Here is a 22,887-nt window from a genome sequence, read left to right as displayed (position 1 = left end):
AAGAAAGAAAGAAAGAAAGAAAGAAAGAAAGAAAGAAAGAAAGAAAGTGAAAGCCGTTCGGTCTTATCCGACTCTTTGTGACCCCGTGAACTATACAGTCCATGGAATTCTCCAGGCCAGAATACTAGAGTGGGTGGCTTTTTCCTTCTCCAGGGATCTTCCCAACCCAGGGATCGAACCCAGGTCTCCTGAATTGCAGGAGGATTCTTTCCCAGCTGAGCCATCAGGAAAGCCCCTGGACCACCAGGCAAGCCCTATAATCAGTTTTAAATTATTCAAGAGCTAGTAACCTAGCTTTTGTATGTATTTATATTCTTGTTTGTTCCTTAAGTCAGTTACCTTTGTTTTATTTTTTCACTTGAACATTGTGGGGACTGGGATGGGAATGGCTTGTTTTCACTGTTGTAAACATTTAGTTTTAGTTGTGTCAGACATTAGCTATAGTTTGCTGTTGTTTTAGGATACATATATATATATATATATAGCACTTATCAACATAGTTGAAGCTTACACTAATATACTTTGCCTGGAGTGGATCTTCTGGGATACAGATCTGTGTCTTCAACCTTTCTACCTTTTTTCTGCCATAATGGAGGAATAAAATAACCTGTATAACCTCATATTCTACTTAATGGAGAGTAACTGACACAACATACTTAGACTGTTCATTTTCAGGGACTTAGACTGTTTACACTGTAAACATCTTTAGTACAACTGAAATTTTCTTTGAGGTTCATTGCAAAGCTTCCAAATCCTTTTATATTATTATGATTACAAGCTTCATTGTACTGTGGATATAAGGAAGTGACAGTTAATTGACAGTTAATAAAGGCTGAACATGCACCAAAAAAGAAAAAGGGAATTTATATTAGATGATAAATATCCCTTCCCTTCAGAAGTATTTTGAGTTTGGGAAAAAGTTTTCCTAAACCAGAACCTGATGTTTTCTGTGATGAAATAGAAATGTAGCACCGTTTCTGTTGCTTAAAACAGAGACTAGTGAATTTTTTTGAAGTGAAAAAAATATATTGTGGCATCAGGAAAAGAATTTTGTGAAGGGGCCTCGGGTGATGGTTGATGACCAGTGGAGAGTTGAGGGATGGGTTCCCTTAGCCTGGCCCAGGAGATGAAAAGCAGCCATGAAGCTCAAAGTTTAGAGTCGGGTCATGGCCAGGATGTCGGGGCCAGACCTGTCTGTGAGCACCTTCCCACTCCTCAGCCATCTCAGACAAAAGAGAAAATTGAGGGTAAATTAAATGAAGTAAATGGGCTTTGTCATGGACTGCAGTGAGGTAAGATTTCTAGGATTAGAGAATGTGGGGGTACAGCAGCCTTGTGGGGAAAAGGGAGAAGCGGCTCTCAGCACAGTGTCAGCAGGAGGCATCTGGTGAGGACGCATAATGGTTCTATTCCTCCCTCCCTCCACTGACTCCTCACCCATTTGCTGAGTGTCTACTTTGCATCAGAGGATGAGATGGTGGGATGGCATCACCGACTTGATGGACATGAGTTTGAGCAAGCTCCAGGAGTTGGTGATGGACAGGGAAGTATGGTGTGCTGCGGTCCATGGCGTCGCGAAGAGTCGGACATGACTGAGCGACTGAACTGAACTTGCGTCAGACTCGGTATCTGTGCTGTGGCCACACAGAAGGAAGTGGTACTCTCGAGAAGCTCATGGTTCAGATGGATCTCAGACACGGAGACCTGACCGTTGGGATGTTGGTGCCGAGTTTGAGGTATGGGCTGTGCAGGGAGCCCAAAGGCAGATTTCCTCACTCGCTCCCCTGGGGCTTGGGTAGGAGAAGCAGCATGTGCAAAGACAGAACAGTGAGAGAGGACATGGGTTATTAAAGACAGCGTTGACTCGCTTGCCCTGTCTAGCCTGCGCCTGTGTGGAGAGTGTCAGGAGATGGGGATAAAGGAGGAGGAAAGTGCCAGGTCTTGATGAGCCTGGAAGTTGTGAGGAGGAGCCTCTAAAGTGATTTAAGCAGGGAAGAAAAATCACTAGACTGATTAATTTAAGAGCTCCATCCAGATCTTGCAGCTCTGGGAGAGCTGTCAGCCTTTCAGGGATTGCTTCCGCAGCAGTGAACCACCTCACCTGTTGTTATGCCCCTTCCCAGGGGTGCATGGGGATGGAGGCCCCACATCCAGTGACTGATGAAGTCAGAGTGTGATGACCCCCTCACCCAACTCAGGATGACTCTGAAAAGCATTTCACTTCCAGAACCCACTGTGGTTAAGAGAGGCTGTTCTGGAGCCACTTTGCAGCTCAACCTCGTCCCCTGCCTAACCCTGCCCCATTTGGCCTTTCTGAATTCTGATCTCAGTGGGTTGCTGGGCTTTATTTGGTGTTCCTCTCAAAGCACACATGCACAACACACATCAAATACTAGAAGGCATTAGCTTGGGGCTTCCCTGGTAGCTCAGATGGTAAATAATCCACCTGCAATTCAGGAGACCCAGGTTCAGTCCCTGGGTCAGGAAGATCCCCTGGAGAAGGGGATAGGAACCCACTCCAGTATTCTTGCCTGGAGAATCCCATGGACAAAGAAGGCTGGGGGCTACATCCATAGGGTTGCGAAGAGTCGGTCACAACTGAGCAACTGAGAGTGCAGGCACTCGAAGCACTAAAGTCTGCACATTGTCTCCAGGTAGAAAGCAAGCGCAGTCCTGGGGCTCACCTCACTGGTTTCTCTCTCAGAAGGATGACCCTCCGCATTGCCTGTTGCACTCTTAAAATCATTGTTTCCTATTTAAAAAAATTATTCTGGAAGAAAGTTAATTCTGGATCCTGGAACTCCTTCATGGCCAGAAGTGAAGTCACCTGTTCTACTTTGACTATGTTGCATTGTTAGTTGTGGAGGTAGAGCTGTTAGCTATATATTGGCTGCATGTTCGTTGGAGGTATTCAGCTTACATTTATTGACACTTAATTGAAGCAGAGGGAAGATATTCTGAGAATAAGCAAATTGCATGGGTGCTATTTCCTTAATTTTACTTGGCCACCCACCTCTCCTCCCCAGCACCAACGTAGGATCTTGCTACTTTCCAGTGACTGAGCCCTACAACCGTGTACTATCATGGACAGATATTGATGCCATTTCACAGGGTGAAGATTGTTTTAACACACCCTGACTTGAACAAGATTCCAAATGCACAGTTGCATGGGCTTATTACCTACAAAGCCATCCATACAAGCAGATACACCGGCTTATCACCTCTGTGTAATATCCTGTATCAAGGAAGGGGACAGACTGATGTGTGCCTGGGTTTTGCAAGCTGATGGTACTTTTTTTTTTCCTTTTTGGCTTTCTGATCTTCAGAAGAGTAATAATTATTTTTGGTAAGACTAATTGACTCTAATGCCTGTAAGGCAGGGTGGAATGCTCTGTTGCCCATTTATTATGGTATTTTCTTCATTTTTACTTTTCAAGTCATAGACTTTCATTTCATGAGGTAGGTAGAATAGAGGTGATTTTAAGAGTGCATTGCGTGATTATTATGTGCAAAGGCAATTATTAAGTGCAAAGTTTGTTTACCTACTGGATGTATTTATATTACTTTTATATTTTGTAAGTAAGTGTCTAAATTGTTTGACAGACTATTTTATACTTATTGAGGTGCATGCATGCATGCCCAGTTGTGTCCAGCTCTTTGTGATGCTAAGGACGGTAGCCTGTCAGACTCCTCTGCTCATGGGATTCTTCAGGCAAGAATACTGGAGTGGGTTGTCATTTCTTCTTCCAGGGGATCTTCCCAACCCAGGGATTGAACCTGCATCTCCTTGCATTGACAGGCAGATTCTTTACCACTAAGCTACCTAGGAAATCCATTGAGGTAGTAGTGTTATTAATTTTGTGTCTTTAAATGGCATGGACTATTCTATAACTATTAAAAAATTTATAAAGAAAACCCTAACAGCGTAGAAATAATGATCATTTTGAGAATGAAAATAAGTTTTCAATAACAAAGAGAATCTGTTTGCTAATTTCCATACTGTCTGAGGGCTTCCCTCATAGATTAGTTGGTAAAGAATCTGCCTGCAGTACAGGAGAGCCAGGTTCAATTCTTGGGTCGGAAAGATCCCCTGGAGAAGGAAATGGCAGCCCACACCAGTATTCTTGCCTGGAGAATCCCATGGACAGAAGAGCCTGGCAGGCTGCAGTCCATGGGATCTTAAGAGTTGGACATGACTTAGTGACTAAAGAGAGAAAGAAAGAGTTACTATCTGAGGATATCATGTAATGAGAGAGTGATTTTCAGTCATTTAAGGTGATATTTTGAACTTTAGCATTAGAAAAGCAGATTTGTACCCATCAGACTCACTCTTTGTGTCTGTGGGGAAGGTGTTCATCCTGTGGCCACGTTGGATAATATAGCTGATTGTCCTCCTGGATAATCCAGAGGCTTGCCCCTGCCCTGGCTTGTTGGCATTGCCAGCCAGACTGAGGATTGCTGACAACTCAAAGTAGCTCAGTACCTGAACTGGAAGGCATATAACTTGTAGAGCAGCAAGGAACTGTTTTTTATTCATTCCTATTGTTTGAAATAATGCTTTTTAGAAGTGGTAAGATGGCTGGATTTGGTACTTTTGTGGACTGTGAGTCTGTTTTGTACAGCCTCATAAAATCACAGGTTTATTTAGCTGGAAGTGCTCTTAGAGAGCACTAAGTTCCACTCTTTACAGATGAGAAAATTGGGGTTCAGATTTGTTAAATGCATTCTCTATGCTTGGACCAGAATGAGGAACAGAACTCAGGTCTGTAAACCACTGTTATTGTTTAGTTGCTAAGTTGTGTCCGATTCTTTTGCGACCTCATGGACTGAAGCCCTCCAGGCTCCTCTGTCCATGGGATTTCCCAGGCAAGAATACTGGAGTGGGTTGCCATTTCCTTCTCCAGGGGATCTTCCTGACCCAGGAATCGCACCTATGTCTCCTGCTTGGCAAACAGATTCTTTACAACTGAGCTACCTGGAAAGCTCCTATAAACCACTAGTCTAGGAATAATTCTGCAACATGGCATTGCCTCTTCAAAGATCTTTCAGCTTCCCAGACTAGACTTAGTGCAACTAGGGTATTCTAAGCCTGCATGGTAATCTTTGTCCTTTACTTGATAGCCATCCATCAGCTCATGTGTGCTGATCCTTGCTTCTCTCACCATGGGCAGAGATCTTGAGGGCAGATTTGCTTTTTTTCAGCTCATGTGAGCCTGAGTTCTTGTTACTGCTGCCCATTCGCCGTTCCTATCCTCCTGAAAATTAGTCTCGTAGTATAACTCACTTAATTATTTGATTTAATCTACACAAAACAGAACTGAAGGACAGTGGTAACAATGACCAGGGATCAAGTAAGGTGAGGGATTATGTATCCCTCTTGCCTTGGAGACCATTTTTCTGAGGATTGACTATCTTGCAGACCATACAGCATAGTGCCTGAAACATGCATGCTGCCCATTAATACGTTCTGGGTAAATTACTGGCCAGTAATAAATAAATGAAAAGAGGAGAGTGAAAAAGTTGGCTTAAAACTCAAAATTCAGAAAACTAAGATCATGGCATCCGGTCCTGTCACTTCATGGCAAATAGATGGGGAAACAATGGAAACACTGACAGACTTTATTTGGGGGGTCTTCAAAATCACTGCAGATGGTGACTGCAGCCATGAAATCAAAAGACGCTTGCTCCTTGGAAGAAAATTATGACCAACCTAGACAGCATATGAAAAAGCAGAGACATTACTTGGCCAACAAAGGTCCATCTAGTCAAAGCTGTGGTTTTTCCAGTAGTCATGTATGGATGTGAGAGTTGGACTATAAAGAAAGCTGAGCACCAAAGAATTGATGCTTTTGAACTGTGGTGTTGGAGAAGACTCTTGAGAGTCCGTTGAACTGCAAGGAGATCCAACCAGTCCATCCTGAAGGAAATGAGTCCTGAATATTCACTGGAAGGACTGATGATGAAGCTGAAATTCCAATACTTTGACCACCTGATGTGAAGAACTGACTCGTTGGAAAAGACCCTGAGGCTGGGAAAGATTGCAGGTGGGAGGAGAAGGGGATGACAGAGAATGAGATGATTGGATGGCATCACCGGCTCAATGGACCTGAGTTTGAGTAAACCCTGGGAGTTGGTGATAGACAGCGAGGCCTGGCATGCTGCAGTCCATGGGGCTGCAAAGAGTCCAACATGACTGAGCAACTGAACTGAACTGAAACAATAACAACTTTTTTTTCTGGTCTTGATAAGTTTTAGGAGATTAACCCTTGGTATTCTTTTCTGATTCAAATTTTTGTGTACCATCAAAATACAATGTAGGCATTAAAATGATTATGGAGACTAATAACATGGAAATGCTTATGTTTAATATTTAGCAGAATAAAGAAAAATTTGTGGTGTAATTGCAACACTATGAAAACAAAAAGCCTGTGTTACAGATAAAAGTAGTCTAAAAATTCACCAAACTATTAGGAGTGGTAGTATTTGTATGTTGAGGCTGTGAATAGATTTCTCATTTGTTAGTTTTCCATGACATTAAAACTTACTTTAGTACACACAGTTATAATTCCAAAAAACCCTCATAAAAGTAAATGAATTGTATATTCCATTTTGCAGGAAATAAATTTAAACTACAGTTTAACTTTGTAACTTTACAGGGTACATAATTTAGATCTAAAAGATTTTTTTACTCTATAAAACTTGAATCTATTTTTTGTAATAACCACATTCTTTATATTTTTTAACTTTCATTTTATATTGGAGTATAGTTGATTTACAATGTTGTGTTAATTCCAGGTGTACAACCAAGTGATTGAGTCATACATGTACATACATCTATACTTTTCAGATGTTTTTCCCATTTAGGTTATTATAGAGTGTTGTGTAGAATTCCCTGTGCTATATAGTAGGTCCTTGTTTATTTTATATATGGTAGTATGTATATGTTAGTCCCAACCTCCAAATCTATCTCCCCTCTAACTTTTCCATTTATTAATAATAATCTGAATTTTGTTTTCTAAGTCTGTGAGTCTTTTTCTATTTTGGAAATAAGTTTGTTTGTATCATTTCTTTAGTATCCACATATCACAATAACACATTACATTTGTCTTTGTCTGACTTCATTTAGTATGATAATCTATAGTATATCTGTATTGCTACAAACGGCAATATTTCATTCTTTTCTTATGGCTGAGTAATATTCCATTGCATATATGTACCACATCTTCTTTATCCATTCCTTTGTTGATGGACATTTAGGTTGCTTCTATGTTCTGGCTATTGTGAATAGTCCTGCAATGAACACTGGGGTGCATGAATCTTTTCAAATTATGGCTTTTCTCTGAATGTATGCCCAGGGCTGTAGTTGCTAAATCATACAGTAGCTCTATTTTTAGTTTCTTAAGGAACCTTCAGACTATCCTCCATAGTGGCTGTACCAATTTACATTCCCACCAACAGTGTAGGAGGGTTGCCTTTTCTCCATACCTTCTTCAGCATTTATTGTTCATAGACTTTTTGATGATGGCCATTCTGGCTGGTGTGAGGTGGTATCTCATTGCAGTTTTGATTTGCATTTCTCTAATAACGAGTGATGTTGAACATCTCTTCATGTGCTTTTTGGTCATCTGTATGTCTCTTTGGAGAAATATCTATTTAGGTCTTTTGCTCATTTTTCTGTTTTGTTTTTTTTTTTAAAGTTGTTTGAGCTGTTTGTATATTTTGAAGATTAGTTCCTTAGTTTTTTTGTTTGTTAGTTTTACTATTGAGCACAGTTTTTATCTGTTTTTAATCCCTTGTTGGTTGTATCATTTGCAAATATTTTCTTCCATTGATTCCGTTTCTTAACTCTACTGTGGCGTTGGATTGGAGGAGCAAACTTATTTTTGCCCTTAGTAACTTAGTAATTTGACTAGATTCAGTTGTCCTAGCCAGCCCTCTCATCTACTAGTCTATATTTGCCAGGTCCTACCTGCTTTACCAGGAAAATCTTCAGAGTGAGCAGGTAGAATCTGCCCTTTTCTGATAAGCATGTTAGGACAAGCCTTGCTTATTTGGGTTCCCCCAGGCAATTAGTGACTGCTGTCAGTTATGCATCCCAAGCGCACTGTTCCTATCTCTGGAGGATCTTTCCCACATACTCATCTTACATTCCTAGTAACTGATACAGTGCCAGGCAAGTAGTAAGCACTCAATGGATATTTGTTAACTGAATGAATTAATACAGTCAGTCTCATGTGGAATGCTTAACTCTCCATGAATTTAGTTCATGCTTTTATAATATTTATCTAAAGCTTGAGTAGTAGAATAAAATTGGATCAGAAAGCTTCTAAGTTAAGCAAGAAACTTAGCAGTCATGTATGTGTGATTGAGGGCTGATAGTGGAACTTAGTCATTATAAGACAAAGGGGACCCTTATCTGAAAAAGGTTAATTCTGTGAATTTCCTCTGTAAGAACACAATCAAAGAGAAAGAATGGGTACCTGGCCAAGCAGCAGCTGGTGCATCTGTTGATAAATATGTGTGTCATTTGGATTGGTTGTAGTAGTGCAAGCCAAAAGGAAAAAGCAAATCACTCTTCCTTTTCCCATTTTTAATAGTTAATTTCAAAGTGTGAAAACATTTCTGCAGCTGCCACTAAAGTTGGCAAATATTTTTCTAAAGGAATAGTACATTTCAGAAACAAATTTCTCATCTTAACAGCCAGCATATTTCTGGCTGTTGTATTTACTTGCAAACATTTCAAATTGAGAAATATTTATTTTGAATGTCTTGGAGATACCAGTATTTGGAATTTTAAAGACCACAAATCCTTCATCCATGGGGAAATGCTTCCCAACCGAAACAAAATTGCACATACAGCTATGTTACTTGAAACAATTGACAAAAATACTGTTATAATCAGAGTGAGATCCTGCACTCACCACGCAGCACCTGAAATGTCTAACTAGGACATTTTCCCAAATGTTCCAGCCATTTCAGAATTTGGCCAGTGAACATGCAACCATTTTGGCCACAGCTCAGTAGTACTAGTAAGGCTTGGTAAATTTAATACAATTCGTCTGTCTTTTTCATCCCTCCTTTTCTTCCAGAATGGTTTGGGACCACAGTTCCCCTGGAACCTTGAAAAATCCAAGAAAAAAAAAATTATTGTAAGTGGAAATAGGCATTTTAACTTAAAATACATTTCAGAAGACACTTGAGGGCAGTTCACTTTTTTGTGGCCAAGGATTCTGGCCATTTGGGGAGAAAAAAACAATCTTGTCAAAAGTGGAAGGAAAGGAAACAATTCAAATTTAGATATCAAAGAGGATATTATAACTTTTAAAAAATACCTTGTGACTCAGAAGGACCTAAATTTCAGAATTATTTTCATTTGTGTATGTATTAAAAGGTATCCTTGTAAAATACACTTTCTGAGTTTTGGTTTGCTTCCTTATTTGGTTCGTTAGTTTTTAAATTTTTTCATTTTTTTACCCCGTTCACAAAGAATTCAAGATGACCACAGCAAATATATATGAGAAAGAGACTGTATGTCTATAAAAAGTAAAAAAAAAAAAAAAAAAAGATAAAGGCCAGGGAAAAACAGATATAAGTAGGACCAACGTAATTGCTACAATTTGACCTTAGAGTTAGCTCTGTGTTTCTAGACATCCTAAGTGAAAAAGGAACACTAATTGTATGGTTCTTGTTTTCAGAAAGGAAAACAATAGCAAAAATAATACAGAAACAACCACAAGAAAACCCAACCCATGTCTCCAAGGAAATGAAATATTTCCTAGCATTAAATTATTAAAAAAAGAAATCTATTGGAGGGCTTCCTACCAGGCAAATGAGAGTTGTAAACAGTATCCTCCATTGCATTGCTCTCATTTGTTCAGTTGTTTACTCGTTCCTCAAACATTTGTGGGACTACTTTGTGCCCCATACTGTGCTAGATGACAAAGATACAACAGTGAACCATACATAGTCCCTTTCTTAGAGCTCACAGTCCAGAGTCTCAAGAAGATCCAGGGCCAATGGTTCCGCTCCACCTTCAGCAGTGGAATTTGTGAGGGTTTCTCCATGTTAGCAGGAATTTGAAGTTGACATTTCAGGACCTACAGCCTCTGCCGCAATGCCAGGATGCTTGCAGTTTACTCTGGCATGAAATCCTGGGAAGAAACTAGTAAGAACTAGGTGATCAAGACAGGGCTCTCACTGTCTTGCCTGGGTGCAGGGCTGAAGTTATTCCTGGAGGAGGGACTAGAGTAACTGATCTGTTAGTCACACAGCTACTTCTTGGGGAAGTAGCCAGTTTCCTGAATGGCAAGTGGACCTACCTAATTTGGTTTCTTTACACTGTTTGGAAAATATCAGCAATTTATATGTAATGATTTTAATGGCTTTTTGAAGTTGTATTTAATAGGTGGTGTTTAAGTTGTCCTCTTTTCATTTTTATGTGCCAGCAATTTATGGAACATTCAATTTGTGCTTGTGCTGCTGTAACGGGAGGGGACTGGGTCATAGAGAAATAAAAACACCCTCAGATCCTGGACTGCTGATCTTCAAGAGAGAGGAGACTGATGGTCAGGGAATGGGGCACATGTGGGAGAGGCAGAGTAGGAATATATTCACAAAGAATGTAATTATTGAAACCATGTTCTTGAGTGCAAAGAGTTCTTAAGAATATATATTTTTTGTGAATAATAAACCAATTTATGCCCTTTAGTACCTCTTACCCCAGCTTCTCACTGTTCCACTTCCGAGAGAGAGAGAGAGAGAGAGAGAGAGAGAGTATGTGAGTGAGAGTGAGTGAGTGAGTGTGTGTGTGCCTCCACTTCCCCTAGAGGCATTGCTAATCCATTGCTTCAGGGTCTCCATGGGAATGAGGCTACAGGTAATATGTACTTAGTTCAAGAAGATGGGAGAGGGGCAAACAGAACATGACTAATAGAGTGGGTCACAAAGTCATTCGTAGTGTTTTAGGAATGCTTCACTGTGTTGTCTATAAATTAGATCTCTTCCTAGAGCTTACAACTGGAATCTAGATATCTTCAAGCAACTGGACATTGAAAAATATTAAAAAGATCTCACTTACTAAAAGCACATAAACTTCATCCTCCACTAATACATTTTTCTTTCTCACCAATGGAGAACAACTTGCATTTGTGTCTCAGTTTGTAAGTTTCAACATGCTACATATGTTGTCTCATCGTTTCCAAGAAGACTGACATTGTCCAACAATGTCAAGCAAGTCTGAGTTCCTTTAACTCACTTATTTGTTCTGTCCCTTATTCTAGAGAAAGTTTGAAGTAGTTTGCTGAGAAACATAAAATTCAATAGAAAAGAAGCTGGCAAGGGTATTGCAGGAAGGAAAAAATGAGTAGATGCATAAAGCCAGTGGGGTAGCGCCTTGTCTTCTGTAAAGTCATTTGTAGTTGCTAGATCTGGGCTATACCAGCCAAAATAAAGAGAGGGAAACTTTGTTTATAAAAATAACATGGTCATTAGATGAAAAGAATGAATGCTCAGGGTCACAGTTTTTCTTGGTACTGAGACCTGAGAATTTTCCACACTGTTCTCGTAAAAGGAGGTTGTCCTCCTGAACTCCTGTGTAAGAAGTACAACGGTAGGTCTCTTTGACTATTTTCTATAATATCCTGTTCGGTAAGGCTTACGGGATTATGCCAGAGTACATTTTAATAAAGCGATTCTCTGGGGGGAATAAAACAATACAGTTCAAGTTCACAGCTCCCTGGTGGCTGGACCGGATCCAAAGACCACATCCAGGAATGGAGACTGTTCAGTCTTTCAAACGTTCCTCCAGGAATATTATTTCTTGTAATCCAAAGTTTTTAAATACACAGCAGAGAACTTTGGGTTAGATTCTTTGGCAAGAACGTGAAAGCCTATGAGTTGGCTCAAACAGAATCATTTCACAGATGAAGAAACGGGACCTTGGAGAAGCTGATGATTTTTCCTAGGCCATGAGGTCGGTGGCAGAGCTGGGACCAGGGCCCGGTTCTTCCAAGTCTACGTCTAGGGCTCTTTCAACTGTTTCATCTCTCCTGTCTAACCTCAGTAGAATTCCAGGTTCTTCCAATTCTACATCTAGGGATCTTTCAACCATTACACCTCTCCTATCTAACCTAAGAAGAATCTTATTACAATTTAAAAATGTTTAATGATGTTTTGTTTTATATCATATTTACCATTTATTATAAACTTTATCAATAACTTATTTGATTCATAATGGGTCAACAGATGGCAGAATAGCTTAAAATTGCAAATGTAAAATGATCCGAGAAGAGGAAATCAGTTAGGATACATGTTTTAGAGAATCCTCATTTAATTTGTTGTTCAAGAAAATAACTAAAAGTTTGGTCTGGGGAAAAAGAAATGAATGACTGTTTCTAACATATACAATGTACTTCCTACTTAGATGTTAACTTTTTAGAAGAATGAGTCATTAACTGTAGAGCTGAAGTCCTACCTTCTCACTCCTTTGCCCTCAACCTTGAAATTGGTGGGTGTCGTTTCCCAGCATGTTTCTGTTTTTTTACCATGTACATATGTGTGTGTTTAAAATTTCGTGTGTCTCATATGAAATACATAAATGGCTTCATAGTGTATCAGCCCTTTTGCACTTTTTCTGCCCCTACCCCCCAACATTTTAGGTTTTTAAAAAGCTTTTTATTTTGTACTGGAGTATAGCCAATTAACAGACGTTGTGATATTATTAGTTTCAGGTGAACAATGAAGGGATTCAGCCATACATATATATGTATTCATTCTCCCCCAAACTCCCTTCCCATCCAGGCTGCCACATAACATTGAGCAGCATTCCAAGTGCTGTATAGTAGGTCTTCAACATTTTAGTTTTAATGTATAACCTTGCTGATACTGGTCATTCATTTTAGCTGTGGAATAGTCTTTCCTTGTATAAGCCTTGCACTTATCCACTCTTCTACTGATGGGATTCAACTGTTTCCATTTTTTCTGTTATATATAATGAACCTTCTTGAAGATAAGTCCTTGTGTCTATGTGCAATTTTAGAGCATTTTTTAATCAGCAGAGGTTTATTTAGTCACTAGTTGTTGCTCCTCTTATCTGAGCATCAGTCAGATGCTGTGTGCCCCTGGGACAGCCTTGCACCCAAAATTATGTTTGGGTCCATTTGCCACCAGTGCTGATCCAGTCTCTGTGCATCTTCAGTGCCCTCCAAGCTTCTTGTGTGTCTCTCTGTTTGCTCATGTTCTCTACTAGGGCCTGTTCTAAGCACCTTTCATTTCTCAAGAACCCTATACCACCCTAGCTCTCTCACACCCAAGAGATGAACTAACTTCTTATTTTCCTGAGAAAAATGAGGTCATCTGCTGAGAGCTCCCTCGATCCTTCTCTTCCAGACTTAGCATTTCTACCTAGAAGAATTTTCTGTGCAAATCACAAGTTCTTTGTGAAATGAATGGAGGTAGGAGTTTTTACAAAGGTTTCTCAGACCCCAGATTGGAACTCTGTCTTATGAGGTGCTGCAAAAATCACTAATCAGTGACAAATCACTAATTCAAATAGCCTCTGCCATCAGCCTCCAGTTCTTCTAGCTTAATGCCCGAAGTGAGTACCTCACTGTGACGGTTCTTCAGTTTCCCTTAGACATCAGTCTGTGCTCCTTCCTCTGTCTGTTCACCTCTTCCTGTCTTCACGTCCCCTCTTTCTTTTCACCCTCCCTGTAGCTCCCACCCTGGCCCTCTCTTCCAGAGCCCTGCTTTTTCCTGCTCAGATCTGCTGCATGGCAGTCATCCTGGGAACTTCCCTTTATTCTTTCTCTGTTCTGTATCTACTCTGTTTTTCTCATGTTTACTTTAGTTTTCTATTTTGTTGGAACACTTTCCTTCCTCTTTATTATTTTACTTTCTTATTCTGTTGGAGTAACCTTTTCTAGTAGCTTTCTAAGAGCCAGCGCTTAGGAAATAAAGTTTTTGGAGCCTTGCATGTCAAGAAATGATTGTTTTCTACCCTAAAATTTAATCAAAACTTTAGCTGGATATAGACTGTAGGTTGAAAATAACTTCCTATCTGATTTCTAAAACTTGTGGTAATACACTTAACATAAAATTTACCCATTTAACTATTTTTAGGTGTACAGTTTGGTGGTATTAAGTACATTCATATTGTTATATAACAGCCATTACCACCATCCATTTCCAGAACTCTTTATCTTGCAAAACTGAAAGGCAATAACTATTAAACAATGGGTTAGCTAAATATGGACTTCCCTGGTGGCTCAGATGGTAAAAGCGTCTGCCTACAATGTGGGAGACCTGGGTTCGATCCCTGGGTTGGGAAGATCCCCTGGAGAAGGAAATGGCAATCCACTCCAGTGCTATTGCCTGGAAAATCCCATGGACGGAGGAACCTGGTAGGCTACAGTCCATGGGGTCACAAAGAGTCAGACAGGACTGAGCGACTTCACTTTAGCTAAATTTAATTGAAAGTTAATTAAAACAATTAACATCTCCCTCCCCCTCCCCCAACCTCTGGCAACCACCATTCTACTTATGTGGGGACTTCATGTAAGTGGAATTATACAGCATTTGTCTTTTTGTTACTGGCTTATTACACTTAAGATGATGTTCTCAAATTTGGTGTCATGTTGTAGTATGTGTCAGAATTTCTTTCTTTCTTAAAGTTGAATAATAGTCTGTTGTATATACATGCCACATTTTGTTTATCCATTCACCCGTGTATGAACACTTGGGTTGCTTCCATGTTTTACCTGTTGTGAATAATGCTGCTGTGAATATGAGTATAAAAAAAAAAAATCTCTTTGAGATTCTTCTTTCAATTCTTTAATGTATGTACCGAGAAGTGGAATTGCTGGATCATCACATGGTAATTCTATTTTTAATTTTTTAAGGAACTGCCATATTGTTTTCCATAGCAGCTGCACCGTTTTTACATTCCTGCCAAGGGTTCCGATTTCTCCACATTCTTGCTGGCAGTTGCTATTTTTTTTCTTTTCGATAGTAGGCATCCTAATGGATTTGAGGTGGTATCTCATTGTAGTTTCAGTTTATACTTCCCTTATGATTAATGATGTTGTGCTCAAGACTGCTGCCCATTTTAATTGGGTTGTTCACTTTGTTGTTGTTGATTTGAGGGAGTTCTTTATATATTATGGACGTTAATTTCTTATCAGGTATATAATTTGCAAGTGTTTTCTCCCATCCCATGGGTTGCCTTTTCACTCTGTTAGTTGTGTCCTTTGAGGAACAGAAATTTTAAATTTAATTATAATTGAATTTATTTTTCTTTTGTTGCTTGTCCTTTTGGAGTCATATCCTAGGAATCATTGTGAAATCCAATGTCATTAAGCTTTTGCTCAATGTTTTTTTTTTTAATAATTTTATTTATTTGTGTCCTTATGACTGAGTGAATTCACTTTCACCTTCATGCATTGGAGAAGGAAATGGCAACCCACTCCAGTGTCCTCGCCTGGAGAATCCCAGGGACAGGGGAGCCTGATGGGCTGCTGTCTATGGGGTCACACAGAGTCAGACACGACTGAAGCGACTTAGCAGCAGCAGCAGCATGACCGTTCTGGGTCTTTGTTGCTCCACACACTTTTCTCTAGTTGCAGTGAGCAGGAGCTATTCTCCAGTTGTGGTGCAAAGGCTTCTCATTGCGGCGGCTTCTTTTGTTGAGGAGCACAGGCTCTGCAATGCGTGGTCTTCAGTAGTTGAGACATGTGGGCTCAGTAGTTGCGATTCCCTGGGCTCAGAAGTTGTGGTGCCTGGATTTAGTTGCTCTGCAGCATGTGGGCTCTTCCCAGATCAGGGATCAAACCCTTGTCTCCTGCGTTGGCAGGCGGATTCTTTACTGCTGAGTCCCAAGGGAAGCCCCTGCCCTATGTTTTTTCCTACAAGTTTATAGTTTAGGCTCTTATGTTTAGATTTTCTCAGAATTTTTAAGATGTTTCTCACTGTCTTCTATCATCCAGTATGACTTATACAGAGTCTGATGCTCTTCCAATTCTTTTCCCTTGGTGTATGGCATGGTTTTTATACTCTGGGAAGTTCTTTACTCTTGCTCTTCTGAAATTTTGCAACCATGTGTTTTGCTGAGAGTCTTTAAAATTTTTTATTTTGTTGGCCACTCATTGTGCTTTTATTATACTTGTCCTTTAGTTCTAGAAAATCTTGCATTACTTCTTTGATAATTTGCTCCCTCTGTTTTCTTATTTGGATGTTAGAGCCATTGGATTGGCCCTTTAAATTTTCTATTTTTTTTTCTATTTTTCTTCCTTTTGTTTATCGGAGATGTCCTTATTTAATTTTCCAACCCTTTTATTGATCTTTTAAAATACACCACTTAAATTTTTTTTTTCATAGTACACTGTTCCTGTCTTATTGTCTTGCCAAACTCTGTCTTCCTGGTCTGAGTTGATCCTGTTGACTTAGTTTCCCATGGGACATGAAACATTTACTTTGAAAAAAAAAAATGGAATATGCACAATCACCTGGGTTCAGAGCCGATGTCTGGTGTACATCTGATATTTCAAACCTGGAAATTTTGCTTTGCCCTCAAATCTGCTCCAGCCGCAGCCTTCTCTGTCTGGCTCAACTCATGGCCTCTCCATCCTTTCTGTTGCCTAGGTCAAAAACTTAGGAGTCATTTTTTAGTCTTCTTTTTCTCTCACATGTGACATCAAATTAGTCAGAAAACCTTGTTGGTACCATCTTCAACATATACTTAGAATGACCACTTATTCCTTCTCTTCATACAGCCCTAGTCTTAGCCATCATCATCTGGATAACCTTTTCCTCCCAGCATTTTAATATGAAAATTATAAAATATCCAAAAACTTGAAAGAATTTATATAAATAGCTATATTCTTAATTCCTAGATTCCACCTTTAACATTTTACCATGCTTGCTTTTTCATTTATTATCTGTCTATGCCTTCCTCTGTCCACCCGTTCTGTGATAATCTTTTCATTAGTCTCCCTGCTTCGTTCCTTGTCCCATATTTTGTTTCCACACATCAATCCAAATGCTAGTTTAAACCAGTTGTATCGCTTCTCTGCTCAGAACTCTGCTATGGCTGCCCATTTCACTATTACTAACTCTGTGGTCTTCTGATCCTAAAAAGGAAAATTGCCTTGGTAATTTTCAGATTCCTAGGAAATTGTGAATGCATTCTGAGTTTCTGTGTGATATTGCCATTTGTTTCATTGACAATGGAATTGACTTTTCTCTGGGAAGAAATAGAACAAACGGTGGTGCTCGTTCAGAGGGCTTCAGTTAACATCTTTATGCGTTAATTCCTGCCAAAGTCGTTTTTTTGCATCTTGCTTTCCATTTCAGCATATGTGTAAGTGTGAGTGTTATAAGCAAGACTAAGTCTAATTTCACAAGGGCTTTGCAAAATTAATTTTGTCTAATAGAATATGCTTTTGCTTTGATATTGTTCAAAATCAATGGTTAAAGAAAGAGCTAGTGAAATCTGGCAGCATGCAGAACAAAACTTTAAAATACGTCTCTTGTTATATAGTGCTTTGTCATGTGAAGGAGAAAAATGGAAGAAATGTTGATTCTGTTTGTAACTGATATTGATAGCTTTTATAAGCTTTAAAATAAAGTTCATTTTATGGTGTCACTTCTGAAAAATTCAATTACCAATTTCATTTTTTCTTTCTTTTCTTTCCTACACTTGATGGTTCTTCCAGGTTCCTCTTTTGTGTTTGTTTTGATCTCTTTCTTTCATTCTTGGAGGCTCTCCTTAAACGTCTGGTGATCTTTGGTAATATAATCATTCAAGAGTGAAGGATGAAAAAACCAATTACTGGAAAATCATAGTAGGGTAATTTGGCATGGAACTGACTTTCCTATTGCGGAACCCGAAATATCAATCTCTAGAGGTCTTTTCTGGAAAAGGCAATGGGACCCCACTCCAGTATCTTGCCTGGAAAATCCCATGGACAGAGGAGCCTGGTGAGCTGCAGTCCATGGGGTTGCCAAGAGTTGGACACGACTGAGCGACTTCACTTTCACTTTTCACTTTCATGCATTAGAGAAGGAAATGGCAACCCACTCCAGTATTCTTGCCTGGAGAATCCCCGGGACGGGGGAGCCTGGTGGGCTGCCGTCTATGGGGTCACACAGAGTCGGACACAACTGAAGCAACTTAGCAGTAGCAGTGTTCTGAGTTCACTTCCTTTTTCTTGGGTTTCCCTGACCATGCCAGTTTATGGCGATAGCAGCAGCAGCAGCAGCAAAGGTCTTTCCTAAGGGCTTTACTTTCTCCGGAAAAGGATCCTCTGAAATCCCACCTGTGGGTAGAGCAAGTAGTTTGGGGAGCAGGTCCATCTACCAGTGCTCATGAAGGAGGTGGGGTAGGTGAGGGCTTAGAGTCCTCCTGTTGCTGTGTATACTTGTTTGAAATCTTGCTCCAGTCTTGATGTTCAACACACTCAGTTCCATTCATTTTCAGGCCTGTGTTTCATCTTCAACTTCTGCAGTATCTCACTACTAATCCTAGACTTCTTTGGGATGCTTCAAAGATACAGATGGAGAAGCTAGAGTTAAGACAAAAGCCAGGAATCTTTGGCAGCAATTTAGGAACAAAGTCATGGGGTCGGGCTTCCCTGGTGGCTCAGACAGTGAAGAATCAGTCTGCAATGTGGGAACTTAGGTTCAATCCCTGGGTTGGAAATATCCCCTGGAGGAGGAAATGGCAAAGGAGCCTGGTGGGCTACAGTCCATGGAGTTGCAAAGAATTCTAAAATATGACTGAGCAACTAAGCACAGCACAATGGGATCATGGGCAGAGGTGATGGCAAAAGGAATGAATATATGTATATGAAAAAACCCCAAACCACTGCCAGTACTTACAACTTAAAGATCTCTTCAGGTTTTTGGGGGAGACTGGTATTATGGTAGTAACAAAGGCAGGGAACTTTTGCTGGGGGGATGATGAGCTTTAAAAATTGGATTGTGGAGTACTAGGGCAGAATTTCTAGGTTAAAATAGGCTGATGAAAATGAAAAACAATTACTTCTTGAATGCATGCTTTCTAGATCTGTGCTGATTTCACATATCAGGTTTTATAGCATTGGAGGTTTTTATCCTTGCGTTTTTACTCTTCATTTTTATATTGTCACTAGCTTTTAATTTTTACTGCCAGTTAAGAAATGGGCTAATCTGGATAAAGTCATTTCCTGGATTGTAGTAAATACTGTTTATATACTGTAGTACATCTACCATAGTAAGCACTTAGTAGATGTTAGTTACTACTGTAGTTTTACGTTTCATGTGCTTCACTGAGATCCGGTACGTAAAACGTGTATTATTCCCTTTCTGTAATGGTGGACACTGCAGTTCAGAGCATTTGGGACTTGGTTGGGGCTTCCGTGGTGATTCAGCTGGTAAAGAATCAGCCTCCAATGTACAAGATGTGAGTTCGATCCCTGGCATGGGAAGATCCCCTGGAGAAGGGAAAGTCTACCTCTCCAGTATTCTGGCCTGGAGAATTCCACAGACTGTATAGTCCATAGGATCGCAAAGAGTCGGACATGACTGAGCAACTTTCACAAGGCCAACAGAAGACTCTCTTAGGAAAGGGGCTACATTTATTCAGAGCGCTGTTATCACGGTGGTAGTGGGTGGTTTAGCAGCACAGTTGGTATTGGCTGGTGAGTGACACTGCTTTGTTGTAAAGTAGCAATATCATATCCAGAGAACTGCTACATGTTTGTGTTCTAAAAGTGTGGTGGATAATTAAGATTGATTATTCTGGCATTTTGTGCTGGTCATTAGAAAAATAGTATCTGAAAGCAGATAGGAGAGTGGACCTTAAAAATCAATGGATCTGGTAATTTGCATCAATTGCTTCTGGTCAAATAAAGATGAAAAGATAAGTAATAACAGAATTAGGAAACGTTAATGGGAAAAAGATGAAGAAGCTTATTGCAAATATGTCATCAACGTTTCTTCTGTGAGCTTGTAGGCAGACTGGAGTTAATAATTGTCAGCTGTTAGGACAAGCTCAATGTCTTAACTGACAAAAGGGAGATCCTTTACAATTCCTAGCTGGACCATAAATAACATGGTGCCGCTGAAAGAACAGAAAAAAGAACAGGGAGGTACCCCAGGGAAAATGTTGACATTTAAACCACTCCGTTAAAGACCTACCTACATGTACTTAACATGTCCTGCTATGGGACATATGCCTTCCAATCCAATTTTGAAGATGACATAAAAGTCTCTTTCTCCTCACTGACAGGGCTTTTTTCAGTGCTGTTAGAACAGTAGGGCTCATTAGCAAACTGTATAATAATGAGAAAAGGAAGCCTTTTGAACTACCAAAAGGACTTTTAGCAATCCTTTTTACCAATTTCTGACAAACTCAAGAGTTTTTCTAATATCCCATTTGTGTCAAGAGAGTATTTTTCTCATTAGGAAGCTATAGATATACAGTTTTCATAGCAAATGGATTGGAGAACTGACCCTGAACTAAGTAATATCTTATTCCTCGCTTGTCATTTCATCAAAATAAAAGCGTTTTTCTTATTGCAGCAGAAATAGGCATTCATCACTTGAAATTTTAAAAATACAGATAATTGAAAGGAAGAAAATATTTAATAAAAATCACTAATAATTCCATCAATTAGAAAAAGATTTCTATTCAGATTTCACTTTTGAGTTGTAAAAATTCTAATCATAATAATCCAAAGTAAATACCAATATTTCTCTTAAAAAGGGAACTGCTCTAGTGTTTTGAGGTTTTAGAGATACTGGATGCATATTAAGATATATTGCATAAGCAAACCACAGTCATGTCAAAATAGCCTATGCCATTTATAAAAGCACATGCATTAATTTACATGGATTTTAAAAATGCAGTTTCGCATACTTCCACTTGATCTTTGAGTCTTTAATGCCACTACGTGAATTCTTTACCTAATCTCTGGTATGTCTCTGAAGATGACTCATTATTTTCCTTCCGAACCCCGATGTTACATAATTGTAACCTTTATTTGAAAAGAAACAGTAAGGCCATGAGGACTGCATGAGAAGAGACCACGTTTGTTTTGTAATCCCACCTATGAAGGCTGCCTCTGTGCTCCGCACGGGGAAGTCGGAAGGCCAATGGCAGGATAGCCCTCAGGATTTTGACTGATAAACACTTGTGACTCATTGAGTACCTGGCCCAGCCTCATTCGTCTTTTTGCTTTCCCTTCTCATACTCTTTCTGGCTTCTCAGTTTGGATCCAGAGACATCACTCAAAGCTTTTCTTCTCTATTCTGTTCCAGTTTTTCACGAGCCACATTTAGTAAGTGTATTCCTCTCTGGAGATGTTAACTGTTTCTCACCCAAAACAATTACATTGGAAATGTCATCATACCTTGTCTTCAGTCAGATCCTCCTGACCTCTGTAGCATGTTTTAATAAATAATTGTACTAAAACAATATTTGGATCAGTAATCTAACACTTGTAATTGATTCCACCTTCATAGCTTGGTTTTACTTTTTTCTAAAATTTTTTTTGGCTGCATCCCAGCTTGCGGGATCATAGTTCCCCAACCACAGGCCGTTGTACTCCAACCCAGGCCCTTGGCAGTGAGAACACGGAGTCTTAACCACTAGACCACCAGGGAGTTCCCTGGTTTTACTTTTTATTTACATTTTTTAGAAACTCTAGAAAAATTCATAAAAATTGTTACATTTTATTGACTTGTTCATTAATAAAATTTCACTGTAAAAAACAGAAATGTCTGAGACAAATAGTTGTGTTTAAGGTCTATACTTTCTTTTTACAAATATTTTCCTATGACTTTAAGATAGAAAACGGTGGATCCTGCATGCCAGTCTAGCACATGAACATTTTCTTGATTCTCTGGTTATCAATTTGCTGTCTGTGGTTCTGTTCTTAAGTTTTTTCTCCTACATTTGATATTTTATATTTATTTAATATTGAATGGCAATGAGTAGCTCTCAGAGACATTCTTACTAATACCCCTATATTAGCCTAATAATGCTTACAGGACTATTTGGAGTGAGATGCTGTTTTATATTAAGTACACTGCTGGCATCACATCTGTCTCCAGATTCACGTGATGGGACGTGCCCTCTCCTTTGCTTCCATAACACCTTCTACATACATTTTTTAGAAGAATTCTTTCAATACGTGTTCATCTGTCATTCTCAAAAGATTGAATTCCTTAAGAGCAGTGCACGGCATATATAAATGCTAGCTGAGTAAGGGAAAGAAGGAATTAATGAAATGTAAAGAGTCGACTCATTAGAAAAGATTCTGATGCTGGGAAAGATTGAAAGCAAAAGAAGAGAGCAGCAGAGGATGGGATGGTTAGATGGCATCACTGACTCAGTGGTCATGAATCTAAGCAAGCTCTGGGAGATAGTGAAGGACAGAGAAGCCTGGTGTGCCGCAGTCCACGGTGTCCCAAACAGCTGGACACGACTTAGCGACTGAACGACTACAAAGCTAGCTCTATGAGGTACCAACCTGTTTTAGTTAAGAGCATGAACTCTGAAACCAAAACCACGTGGATTCAAATCTCAGCTCCATCACAGCTGGGTGTGTCCACGGACAGGGCTTCCCTGGTGGCTCAGCTAGTAAAGAATCCGTGTGCAATGTGGGAGACCCGGGTTCGATCCCTGGGTTGGGAAGGTATGTTTATGACATTTGTGCATCTCAGTTTTGTCATTTCAAGTATGCGATGATTACAGTACCTAACTCATACAGTTGTGCTTAGAACAGTATCTCTGTATAGTAACTGTGGTATAAGTGTTTGCTACTATTGCTATTGGCCTTTTATTTAATAGCCCTGGCATGAAATAGCAGCAATTTCCAACAGGAAATTGATTCTGGAATTCAGGTTTTC

At 39.6% G+C, this 22,887-nt stretch overlaps 1 protein-coding gene across 5 annotated transcripts in view; it reads left to right on the top strand.

Annotated features, from left to right (window-relative positions):
• SYNE2 (spectrin repeat containing nuclear envelope protein 2) overlaps window positions 1-22,887 on the top strand; it is a 323,973-nt gene that overhangs the window by 27,237 nt on the left and 273,849 nt on the right. The window lies entirely within an intron of this gene.

Source organism: Oryx dammah, unplaced genomic scaffold, assembly GCF_014754425.2.
Source record: "Oryx dammah isolate SB20612 unplaced genomic scaffold, SCBI_Odam_1.1 HiC_scaffold_26, whole genome shotgun sequence".
Lineage (NCBI taxonomy): Eukaryota > Metazoa > Chordata > Mammalia > Artiodactyla > Bovidae > Oryx > Oryx dammah.
This window is presented reverse-complemented; position numbering and strand designations above follow the sequence as displayed.